This window comes from Arvicanthis niloticus, chromosome 1, assembly GCF_011762505.2.
Source record: "Arvicanthis niloticus isolate mArvNil1 chromosome 1, mArvNil1.pat.X, whole genome shotgun sequence".
Lineage (NCBI taxonomy): Eukaryota > Metazoa > Chordata > Mammalia > Rodentia > Muridae > Arvicanthis > Arvicanthis niloticus.
The window spans coordinates 97,510,568-97,523,028 of record NC_047658.1 but is presented as its reverse complement, the minus strand read 5'-3'; the positions used below and the strand labels follow the sequence as shown (position 1 = coordinate 97,523,028).

Below are 12,461 nucleotides of genomic sequence, written 5' to 3'. Positions count from 1 at the left end.
ATGGTTTAAAGTTTATTCTGATACTAAAGAATCTTCCATTCAAAAGTATAAACTTTAAGTCTCAAACTTAACAGGGATAAAATTATGAACTGTTTCTCTTATAAAAGCTACTAATCTGTTATAAAGTGTTAAAGGATAACTAAGATGTGGAAGTTACTGGTCAGTCACCTTACAAATCATCAAACTCTTTAACGTGCTCAGAATTATGTTTGAAGTCATGCCAAGTACAAATTTAATTCATTTTCAGGGATGAGCTTTATTTAGTCTTCTGTATATCTTGTCAAAGTTAAGACTTGAGCAAGTAACTGAAAATAAAGTTTGTTTATTATGAAATAATATTCAAAGTTGAGTATTTTTAAGAAAGAACTTAAGAGGCTAGATAACGGGTCTCAACCCCTTTGGACAGATCTGCTGAGTGTAGCATTTGAGTGTTTACTAAAAGGCAGGAGCAGGAAAAGCCCCCAAGGCTTCCTGTGACAGACAGATACCAGCTTCTGGCCACCTCTAAGAAAATTGGGCACAAGCAGACTCAACTCCAAACCTGCTGCAGATTTGCCAACACTGATCACTGGACAAAGAACTGCCTTTCACCTCACCTGCTGCCAGGACCTTGACCAAACTGTGGACAGGCAGGATATTAGAGGATCGACTGCCCCCTTTTGCCGCACTAATGTAAGTCAGTCTCCCAAGTTCCTCTTCTGCAGAAAAATCTTGCACTTCCCAAGTTCCTCTTCTGCAGAAAAATCTTGCACTGCTCTGGGACCTCAGCCCCCAAGAACATCATCACGTGGGTGCTGAGAATCACACCCATGTCCCCTAGAAGAGCAGCCAGTGTTCTTAATGGTTGAGCCATGTCTCCATCCCCCTACCCTCCTTTAAGAGAAGTTCTCACTATGTAGCTTCGGCTGGCTTGGAACTCACAAGGGAGATCAGATTGGCCTTGAACCTGAACGATCCTCCTGCCTCTGTTTCCCAAGTGCGTTGGTTACAGGTATATATCAGCAAGCCTGACATAATGTGTATTTTCCAAAGTGAATTTCTCTGTTGTACTTGAGACACGGGGAACCATGACCTCCAATGGACTCGTTTAAGTATTGTTTCACAAGCTCCAGCTCAGCTCTCCTTCCATCTATGTTGGCTTGGGACAGTTGGACCTGAGGACTGTTCTTTCCAGGGTGAACACACCTTCTAAGGATATCTCTTTGATTTCCCTTGTGCTCATATCTATCCATCCGACAGAAGCTATGCTGCCAATCATAGCCCATGGGCACGCATCATCTCTTCCTCAACGGCTTCTCTCCAGTTGGTAGCTATAGACCAAGATACCAAGATCAGCTGAATCTCTTTATGCTAAATTAAAAGATGCTTGCAAAAATTAGAAAATCCTGGGGCAGTGAAGCAGGCAGGAGCTAGGGAAGGAGAGGTATTCCTGACAGACATTTGTTGTTGTGGATTGATTCTGATACTACTTGTGTTAATTTGTCTGGCTCCCAAAATTACATGGGAACCCACATGTCTGCAAATAAGACACTGAGGGCCCTGGCCCCAGTTGGCTTTGATTGGTGAATAAAGTTGCCGGTGGCCAATGACTGGGCAGAGAGACAGAGACTGGACTTCAGGATTCTCAGGTAGGGACCTAGGAAGAAGGGGATTGCCATTGCCAGGAGAGGAAGGAGATCCAGACCTGAGAAGTGTAGGACAGAGAGACAGCCAACAGGTAAGAGTCAAAGATAAGGGCCCAGGAGGGCTGCAGGCCTGGGTCCCGGGTAGCAAAGATGGAATATAGAGTTTTTAATAAGTAATAATTTAGGAGTATTAAAGGGGAGGTGTTAGCAACATAGAAGTGTAGGGGTGTCCCAGCCATTGAGCCATTAAGGCATATTAAAATAGAAGGCTGCATGTCCCCGCACACACGCATGTGTGTGTGTGTGTGTGTGTGTGTGTGTCTTTCATTAGAGAATCCAGGACACTGGAGCAGTATTAAGGAGTGCTCACTCCCACTGGATTCATCAGCTACAGCAGCAGTTCATCATGAATGTTTCCAGAGCAATGCAAACACATCACCACCAGGCACTATTCAGAGGACTAGGACACATGACACCATGATCTCGTGACAGATCAAAATTCAAGGCGTAGTTGTTTCTTCTGTTTGCTATGAAATATGACACACAATATCACGGCCAATTCTATGTCACACCTCACTATCCATCTCAGCAGAAACAGATTTAGGAATTGTTTTCTGAATGGCCAAAAGTTAAACTAGAGCCATATTTTTGTGATTCTTGGTGTCGTCATCATTTTGTTTGTTTTATTTTGTTTATGAAATGGGGTGTTATGGAGCGCATCTGGCCTCCAACTAACAACTCATACCTCTGGCTCCAGAGTGCTGGGACTGACTATATGTGGCACCATGCTCACTGAGTTCACAGGTTCATTTATAAAATTATGCCCCCTCAAAGTGAAAAACTGTGTTGTACTTATAAATGACCAGTTTGGTTTCACAGACTCTTACCTTTTCAAGCCCCTTTCACTCCATTTGCTTCTCCATACACAACAAATCTCCACTCTTACCTCCTCAAATCCCTTCCATCCTCTCTTCCCTTTTCTTCGCCTTCACTTGGGAAAGATCTGCATCAGAGCCAATGCAGGAGCAAGCTACTTCTGTTCTCAGAGACGATGGAAGCAGGGATCTTTTTAAACTGCCCAAGTCCTGTCTGATATGTCTACAGAGCAACGGGATGCAAAGCTGGAAACCCAGGATCATATTCACAGCAAAACTAGCTGAGGAGTTTTCCTCTAAATCTAGCTATACATGAGGAAAGATGAGGGGAACTGAGAGGGTCCTACCAGACCTGAGCACAGAACCCCAAATACAAAGGACCGTGGGCTGAATTGAAAGCAGCAAATAAACCTAGGAATGCTATGTTGCTTGGTTTTGTTTTCTTTTGCTTTTCTCTTTTGCTTTTTGAGGTACCAGAATACATGGGCTAGGTCTTGCAGCTTGATTCTGGGAAGTATAAAGGTGACTACTTTGGGAAAGGCCAGTCTTTAGGTGAACCAGGAAATTTTTTTTTTTTTTTGAACACCTTGAACATCAAGGCACAGGGTCAGTCACTCACTTTTGAGCTTTGTACAGACGCAGGCGCTTGCCCGCCAAACACCAATCTCTGTGTGGCTCTCGTTGCTGGGTTTAATCTCTTCACAAGTCTTTGGCACCAGTTCTAGCACAGAGCTCTGGCGACGCTGTTCCCTGACTTGAGTGCAGAGAGAATTTCCCCTTTTTAGGTCACAAACTTGGAGCCTTCACACATCACAGCCTCTCCCCACGGTGTCAATTTTAAACACCCACATTAATACCGTTCATGAACACTGGCAAGTGCAGTGATCTCGACTCTCCCCTGCTATACACAGGTGTCTCGCTGGATTAAAACACAGGGACAAATCTGCCTCTGCAAGCTAGGGCTATCAAAACACGGCTTTTAAACACAGATGAATTAACCCGGGGCTAAGAGTCCCAATGGACTGACAGGGACCTACAAAAGATGCCATTGACAAGCTTGTTCCCAGCTTTCGACTCTACTGCCATGAACCACATACTTGAACAGTCATGTCTAGAAGCTTGTTTTTGTACTCTATTCTGAACACTCACTCAACACCCTTTCCACCTGTTACTTCCCAAAAAAACAAAAAAAAACAAAAAACAAAAAACAAAAAAAAACCTTTCCTCATCTTATTAATCAATTGGCTTTGGGCTACAACACATACCCACCTCTGAATACTACTACTCTTGGTACCAGGATTAGATTCTGGCTCAAAATGGATCGATCAGATATTCTCTCTGTATAACTGATAGGAGCCCTGAAAGTCAACCAAAAGTCCCCTAGTAATAAAGAGCAATGATCAGTGACAGAGAGCCCTCCCCTGTACTTATTGAAATTAAGGAGGGCAGGATAAGGAACCCAGCTGAGACAAGTCTCCTTAAGAGCTAAAGGAAGCCATCACTTGTTGGGAAGCTGAGGTGGAAGCTGCTGCAGGCTGCTCTCTAGCAGCACAACAAATTCTTCTGACATTATCCCAGATCCCCTCTCAGTACCCGCACAGCACTGGCCACTGCAGGCTCTACCTTCCTCTTCCGGTCTCTTCCTCTTCAGCTTTTACTTAAGGTGCTGCTCAGTCCTGCTCTTCTCATGTTCTTCCTACCCTTCCAAGAACGCTGTCTACTGAGAATTGGGACCCGATTGTCTAGCTTGGTGTGTTCCTTAGAGAGTCCACTGGTTCCCACAGACTTCTCACTTTTACCCTCTTAACTTCTCTCTCCCTACTGGGTATCTCTACTTAATGACTACAGTGGACTAACCTATTCAAAAGTAAATTCCCGCCGGGCGGTGGTGGCGCACACCTTTAATCCCAGTACTTGGGAGACAGAGGCAGGTGGATTTCTGAGTTCGAGGCCAGCCTGGTCTACAGAGTGAGTTCCAGGACAGCCAGGGCTACACAGAGAAACCCTGTCTCGAAAAACAAAAACAAAAAAAAAAAGTAAATTCCCTATCTTTCCCCCTTAAGCCAGTTCCCGTTTCTTGCCTTTCCATTTCTATTTAGAAGACTCACTCTTACAGTCATATGGCCTGAGACCATCAGCCTGAGACCATCATCATAAATAACTCTGTACCTCAAGGTGATGGTCTGCTTTGCATCTGCCTCATCCAGTAGAACAGGAGTTGTGTGTGGGTGGAGCTTATGCCTATGTGAGCACAACCACAGCACTTCTAGTTAAGAATACCAAAGAGTGGCACCCTTGAGTGTTGCTAAGTGGAAAGAAGGGATGGATGTCTGGCTACTGCTCGTCCTTTGCTTAATTTCTCTTCCTTTTACATATACAACCAGTTTCCAGACTCTCCGGATGCTGGCCTCAAACCCCATCCATTGTCTCCTTTCTTTTCCTCTCCTTCACTTAGGCGAGATCCTATCAAGGACCCCACAAGCGACTTCCGTCTAGCAAGCAGAGTTCTCAGACAATAGCGGCAGGGATCTTTCTGAACTGCCTGAGTCCTGTCTGATACACCTGCAGAGCAACAGGATGCAGAGCCAGAAACCCAGGATCATATTTACAGCAGAACTAGTATTCCTCTAAACCTAGACTTACTTAAGGAAGGTAAGAGAAGCCGACAGGGCTCTTGCTAGACCTGAGCACAGAATCCCAAATACAAAGGACAGTGGGTTGATTTGAAATTGAGCAGCAACTAAACCTCGAACTGTTATGTTGCCTTTTTTTTTTTTTTTTTTTTTTTTTTTTAATTTTGGACTGGGTCTTAGGCAGTTTAGGATGTTCTTGAAGCCTATGTAAATGGAGAGGATGATCTTGAACTTCTGATTCTCCTGACTCCAGCGCTAGCATTATACATCTTACCCATCACTCCTGGTTTATGCAGTATTGGCCAGGTGCTGGTGATTGAAGCCAGGGCTCCATGTGTGCTAGGAAATAGTCTTCCAACTGAGCTACACCCTGTCTGAGCTCAGCCCTCTGTGCAAATGCAGACGCTGGTATTCCATGATAGATCATAGGTGATGGAATCTAGATAAGGAATTTGAGTCTCACGGCCCTTATGGTTTGGGGGACATTGTAAAAAACAGTACACACACACACACACACACACACACACACACACACACAGATACACACACACCCTTTTGAGTAACTGAACCGATTTTGCCTAATTCCATCTTTGACCTGATGATTCAATTGTAAGTGATACCAAGTTAAACTCAGAAATGCAGTCTTGGGGAGACCAGATGGCAGCTCTTGGAGTTGGCAGCCACAACATCAACAAAAGGTCTGAAATGCTACTAATGACAGTTGACAGAAATATATTCTCAGCTATCTCAAGGCCAACAGCAAGATAAATTTTAAAATAACGGTCCCCCTCTGTCTTAGGGGCTCTCAAGTGATCATTCTGCACAACCACCAACACTTGGAAAGAACAGAACCTCAGAGCCCATGAGAAATTACTATAGTTATCTACTGCCTCATCCCTCATTTTATAAACGGAGGGACCATGGTCCAGATTCATGTTTGTATTTTACCCAAAGTAACCAGTAACGTATTAGAAAGAAAAAAAAAAGACAAATCATTTGGTTTAGAAGGCTATGTGGGGGGAGGGGAAGCACAGATGTGCTTTGAATTTCACTTTATAAGGAGAAACTTGTGAAACCCTCTAACCTCAGTAGCCAAACCAGGTTACCAGCATGCATCAAGGAATGAAGCCATCAGTCTGAGACTCACCCAGTGTCCTCCTCTTAGTGTGGAGAGAAGTAAGGGGGTAAGAGGCTTCTTTCTGAGGTCACATCAAAGCACTGTCCTCTGGCTGTGGTCTGCCTTCCACAGGATCACATGAAATTGTTCTATAAATGTGTACTGGCTTAAGGTTGGGAACACTGGCTTGGGAGGCAGCGGTGTGTAAGCAATCTGACCCGGGCCAGGCGGCAGCTTTCCAGAAGTCTCTTGCAGCCTGGGAGGGGAGTGGAGAGTGAGAAGGTTAACAAGGAGCAGGGTGCTTGCAGGTGCTGCCAGCTGCCTCCTCTTTGTTTTCCTCCAAGTTCACCTGGAATAGTTAATGTCTCATGCCACAGGCTGCAGCTGAATCCACCTGAAACGGTACCACATTGAGGGAGACAGCTAGTTTGCAAAACAAAGCAACCTTTAAAAAAAAAAAAAAACATGCAAAGACATGAGAAGTGTTTCTAGTAAATCAGACAGGTCCTTGTCAGCTTCAACTGACCTTACAATTATCAGGTGGTCCTTTCTGAAATGCCAGTAGGCTTCCTTGAGAAAAGAATGAGAAGCTATTACCAAGCACCAATTCCGAATGAGACACCTATAACTCTATCAGTTCTTAATGGAGTGAAAGAGTGACCATGCAATGGCAAACTTGAAGAGGAGATGGAGATCTCATTGGGCCAATGCTGAAAATTCTTCAACTCCTAAGTGACACGTGTAAGGCACAGAGAAATGTCTAGAACACGATGTCACTGGTGCAAAAGAAAGGAGAGTGGGACTGGCCTTGATCTTAGGTGATTCTTTTGCCACAGCCTCCCACCCCCAGATGCTAAGGGGGAAAAAAAAGAGTTTATAGGGAAATAATGTTACAAACTGGAGAGACCATCTGTTTATGGGAGGTTTCTCCGTTTATGTAGACACGGAAAGTGGGTGGTGGTCTGGTCACAGAAGCAAGCAGGAGAAATGAGGCTCAGCCTAGAATTGAGGTGACATCAAGGTAGAAAGGACCCAACTAGACAAGATCCCATTCCTGCCTTGACTTCCCCATGATAATGGAGTAGAACTTAGAACTGTAAGCAAATAAACTATGTTTTTTCCTAAGCTGCTTTTTGTTAGTTTTATGTTTTATCACAAGAGAAATGAAACCAGAACACAGATGGTTACATAAAGCTACTTTCCATGAAAGGCAGAACAGGGAGGGGTACAGAACATAACGACTACTCTGACTCTCTTGTTTTAAAAGAGAGAGAACTTTATTATATGCTGCAAAATTAGCCTGCTTGGGAATTTGGCTGTTATCGCTAGACCTTCTGCTTTCTCAGGTCAGTTAAACAGCTTGCTTCCATCTTGATGATGTGGTACTTTAGCATGAATGACGCCAGTTTGTCTGGTTTCTTGATCCTAGTGCAGGAGCTCAGTCCAAACCAATAACCTCCTATGCAGAGTTGGGCTGGAGGTCCGTAGTGGCTTGCTAACATGGCTGATGGGAGACACAGCCTTTGTCTGGGAATGCATCTGTGGCCTTCATGTGGCCTGTTCATGTGTCTTGGGTTTTTTACACAACATGGCAGGTGGGCTCCAAGAGTAAGGATTTCAGCAGACAATGTGGAAGCTGCCAAACTGTTACAGTCTAGACCCAGAAACTGGCACAGTGAGCCAAGCAAGCATAGGGAGTAGCTTGGCAAGCTGAGACTACATTTAGCTTGAGGTGTCATAACCCTCTTCTAACAATGCTTTGGGCAACATTGGACCCTCACATGCATCGAGCTGTGCACTGCCCCCACCCCAAGCAATGGAATACTTTTGAGGCCCCTGGCAACAGTCAATAACTTCCCTTTCCTAAATAATCTCTACTCAGATGTATTCCTGGATATATTGAGGATTAAGAGGGACTAGGTCTGGCCTAGAATGGTTTTGAGTGCCTGGGCAATAAGGCAAACTGCATCCTCTGAGTGAGTTTTTAGGAGGAGTCTTCTAGATACACCGATGCTTATGCATAAATGGGAGCATGTACAATTAAAATCAGATGCATCACAAAAAGCAGATGCACACTAGAGAAAAGGTTATGTAATTCAAACCTGTTCAAGAACTAAGCCTTAGTAACTGGCTCCTCCTTCTCTTGAATCCTATAAATGGAGGCTCCAAACACTAACCTGGGCTTCTAAATCCTCTCAGGGAGGCCGCTGCTTGGTTGGAGTGTGTTTCTGACACATAGTAACTCTTTGCTTTTGAATAGTTTCTTTTGCTCCTTTGCCTTTATTTCAATTCCAAGAACCTGGAAGCCCGCTGTCCAGACATTGACCATCAGTGATAGATTCTGAATTATAAAGGAATTCATGACCATTTTTTGTCCACTACAACTACTCCTAAATATTTACAGAAAACAAAAACAATACAAACAAAACAAAAACCTAAGCAGATCACTTGTCCAAAGGGGTCCAGAACGTACCACAGTGACAAAAGGATCATTTTGAGCTGCAGATATTGGAAACTCAACACATGCAGAGGGGTTTGCTGAACTCCCACTGTAGGCCTAAAAGCAGACCCTCCCAGAAACAAATTCATCTGTTTTCAGTTCTCTCTAATAGGCTTCCATTGACAAGAGGAGACCTGTCAGCACTATACCTAGACAGTCCCACATCCACATTTTTATTTTAATTTTTTAAAGACAAAGTTTTACTACTTTCTAACCAATTAGAAAAAAATCTAAAACTCTGTCCCATAAAGGGATCAAAAGATGAAAGCAGTTGTTTAAACCAAATCAAACTGAACTGATCCAAGCAAGCAAGCAGACAAGGCTCCCCTTTATGCAGCCCAGGCTGGTCTAGAATTCGGAGATCCACCCACCTCTGCCCCATAGGTGCTGGGATTAAAGGCGTGCCACCACACCTAACAATTTATTCTTTTTTTTTTAAAGATTTATTTATTTATTTTATGTACGTGAGTACACTGTTGCTATCTTCAGACACATGGGAAGAGGGCATCAGATCCCATTACAGATGGTTGTGAGCCACCACATGGTTGCTGGGAGTTGAACTCAGGGCCTCTGGAAGAGGCAGTCAGTGCTCTTAACCACTGAGCCATCTCTCCAGCCCCACACCTAACAACTTAAATGGCACTTTTTAAGTTGTTTAGTTTCCTTTGAGACTGTGTTTTGTGTCTTAGGCTAGCCTAGAATCCATTTGTAACTATGTCCTTGAATTTATGATCCCCCTGCCTCTACCTCCTCAGCACTCGGATTACAGGTGTGCACCATCATACCTGGTTTTATGCCATGCTGGGGTTTGAAATCAGTGCTTCCTCCGTAGTCGGCAAGCACTCTATCAATTTAGTCACATGTCTGATCCAGCACAGAAATATTTTTGTTTGGGGGGGGAGGTCATCACAACATGAGGGCCTGCATCAAGGGGACCACTGCTCTAAGCAATGTCTTAGGAGGAAGTCTCCTTTAAGTTCTTTATAGAAATTCATTTTCAACTAAGCATTCTATATGTAGTCAATTCACCAACCAATTAAGGGGTAAAAATAAATAAATTTTCTTTTCATTTATTTATTTATTTGGTCTTTTTAAGACAGGGACTCTCTATTAGGGTTAGGGACTCTAGCTGTCCTGGAAAATGCTAGGAATGTAGACCAGGCTGGCTCAGACTCACAGAGAGCCATCTGTCTCTTCCTCCTGAGTGCTGGCATTAGGGGCATGCACCAATATGCCTCACACAGTGGCATTTTTCTTGACTCTTAAAACTGTTGGGGTCCAGGAATTGCCTCACAAACCACAGGAACACTGATCTCAGTCAGACAGGGATCGTTTATTGAGCATATACCTCAGGACTTGTCAACCAGGGCCATGATCTAGATTTAGGAACTGAATGTGACCCCTGAGTTAAGATCCTACACGGTTTTTAAGCCCCAAATCCACAAACATCTGTGCCAAGTTACTTCACCAGTCAGGATCTAGGGATATGGGATTTCCTTGGGAGCATGTCTTTGTTGTATACTGATCCTGCTCCCATTGGTTGGGGTATTCAACTGTGGTGGGGGACTTGCCTTGTCTAACATTCATGTCTTAACTTGTCTACAAGGATGGGTAGCCTGGCCCTGCTTCTTTCCCTCCTGTGCCAGCAACTGCCCTACAGACTTGCTTTCTGGTCTGTGTTCTGGTCTGTTTCTGGCAGTATCTGCCTCCTGTGCTTGCATTTTTGAAGAGGGCTCCTCAACCCAACACATGCATAGGACAGGATTTACTGTGTCACCCAGATGCTATCTGAATTGTCTATGGTACAAGGTAACAGTGCAATGTTAAATGTTTTCACGGTGGTAGCATAAGTGGTATTATAGGAAGAAGATGGGATCCCTGGGATGTATCAGGTGTTAGAGGTGTAAAAAAAAAATGATGGCTGCAAGACTACTGCCAAGGTTGATGAACACTTTGAACAAAGATAGCAAAAGCTCACTGATTCATCAGCAACTGCAGAGGATGGAAAGCTAAGAGCCTTGCACAGCAGGGACTTCAAACGGAAGGATTAGGTAAACAAGGAACTGCATTGATGATAATAGAAACCAGACTTCTCACTGTCGAGGAGGAATTTATAAATATAAAACCAGAATGTATCAGTCAGGACTCTCTAGAGACACAGAACCAACACCACTTACATAGATACGAAGGAGGAGTTTTATTACCTGCCTGGCCTCATGCAGGCAGGGAAGCCAAGAAACCCATCAACTAACATATGGTCTGGAGAGTAAATTTAGTCTGTGTCTAAAGCTGATGCACCAGGGCTGCAGGTGGTGTATCCCCTACTCCAGGGTCAAGGGCATGAGTCATGGGTAGAGGAGGAGGAGGACAGGGCATTACTGGTCTGCAACCTAGAACCAAGAGTCCAATGTCTGAGGGCAGAAATAGATGTTGTTGCTCAAGAAGAAAGATACAAGGTTCTATTTGTCTCTGCCTTTTTCTTCCATTTGACCAGGCCCTCATGAATTGGATGGTGCCCAGTTAGATTTCTGACAACAGAGCTTCTTTAGGAATCTGAAAACCATCCCAGACTCAACCTACAAATAACATTTTTGCCAGCGTTCTGGGCAAAGTTATCATGTAAATAAATGGCGTAAAGTTCAGCATCATAAAGTGGAGAAAAGCCCCCTGGATTGCTGCATTAGACCCAGAAACACCGCTATAAGCTTGCGTTTTATTTCTTAAAGAGATTTCCTGTGTGTGTGTGCCTGGTGATGTTACATACATCCCATATGTGCAGGAGTTCAAAGAGGGTGTTGGATCTTCTAGAACTTTGTTCTAGACAGCTGTGATCCACTATGTGGATACCAAGGACTGACACCAGGTCCTCTGTAGGAGCAGTAAGTGCTCTTAACTGTGGAGCCATCTCTTCAGCTCCACGTTTTATTTCTTCTCAGTAGTATATATTAATATAGAGAATGGTAGATTGCATCAATCACACTCACCCCTTCTTCCCCTGTGATTTCGATGCAAATTTGTGTTTTAAGTTAACCCAGCAATAAAATGCAGTTATATAAGTGTAAGGATCTTTATGCATACCGTCCTAGCTCTCCCCTTCTCACCCCCCAGGCTCTAGAAGCAATGATATGTCAGTAGCAACGAGCCCACTAGGCTTTGGATCTCGGTTTCAAAATCCACTCAGTCCTTGGGAGGCAGATTCAGGAGGATCAGGAACTCAATAGTATCTTCAGCTACAGGGTCAGTTTGAGGTCAGACTGGGTTACATGAAATCCTGTGTGAGAGAGAGGAATGAAGGAAGGGAAAGGGGAAGTGGGAGGGTAGATTACCTCAAGATCCCTAAGGTGACATAAGGACTAGTACATGGCACTGTGGACCTATAATCCTAGTGCGGTGGAGGTGACGACAGGAAAATCCCTAGCTCTTGCTGGCTATCTAAGTCCTGTCAAAATGACCAGTTCCAGGTACACCTAGAGATATCTTATGGTAAAAAAAAAATGCGGAGAGTGGGCTGGAGAGATGGTTCAGAGGTTAAAAGCACTTGTTTCTCTCACAGGAGCAGGGGTCCATTGCCATTCTCCACAGGGCAGCTCACAAACTCTTCTTAACTCTGGTTTCAGAGGAGGGCTGCACGTACCTATGCTGACATCCGAGGGCACTGCATGCATTTGGTATACAGTGTGCATTCGAATAAAGCATGTATATACAAATAAC

At 44.1% G+C, this 12,461-nt stretch overlaps 1 protein-coding gene across 2 annotated transcripts in view; it reads right to left on the bottom strand.

Annotated features, from left to right (window-relative positions):
• Tacc2 (transforming acidic coiled-coil containing protein 2) overlaps nucleotides 1-6,378 on the bottom strand; it is a 214,624-nt gene extending 208,246 nt beyond the window's left edge. For both annotated transcript variants that reach the window (XM_076911611.1, XM_076911624.1), the window contains exon 1: nucleotides 6,281-6,378. The gene's annotated coding sequence lies outside the window, so the exon portion shown is untranslated. The remainder of the gene's footprint in view (nucleotides 1-6,280) is intronic.
• Between the last annotated feature and the right edge of the window lie 6,083 nt (nucleotides 6,379-12,461).